This window comes from Triticum dicoccoides, chromosome 6A, assembly GCF_002162155.2.
Source record: "Triticum dicoccoides isolate Atlit2015 ecotype Zavitan chromosome 6A, WEW_v2.0, whole genome shotgun sequence".
NCBI lineage: Eukaryota > Viridiplantae > Streptophyta > Magnoliopsida > Poales > Poaceae > Triticum > Triticum dicoccoides.
Genome location: NC_041390.1, coordinates 479,168,624 through 479,168,952, shown reverse-complemented (window position 1 = coordinate 479,168,952; position 329 = coordinate 479,168,624).

The following is a 329-nucleotide window of genomic DNA, read 5'->3' as shown; positions in this document are numbered from 1 at the left end:
CCCCTTTGGTTAGCTCTTAGCTTCTTCAAAGCAGAAGTTGGTATAAAAAGTCCAACCAAAAACAGCCTAAAAGCCCATCAAATTACGTAGTGGGGTAAGCTTGGGGGACCTCCTAAGCCGCACTTTAGTGCCACTAATGCTTACTGGCGCCCACGCAGGTTCCACCTGGGCCTGGCCCAACAGGGCCGATGCGCCCGGTTGCTAAGACCGCTCGGTACGCTGCGCACCGAACCTATGAAAACGAAAAAACAGCAAAAGAAGCCCCCCACCCCCCCATTCGAGCTCAAGCCACTACAATCCTATACGATTGTGCCTAACCACTAGAACAA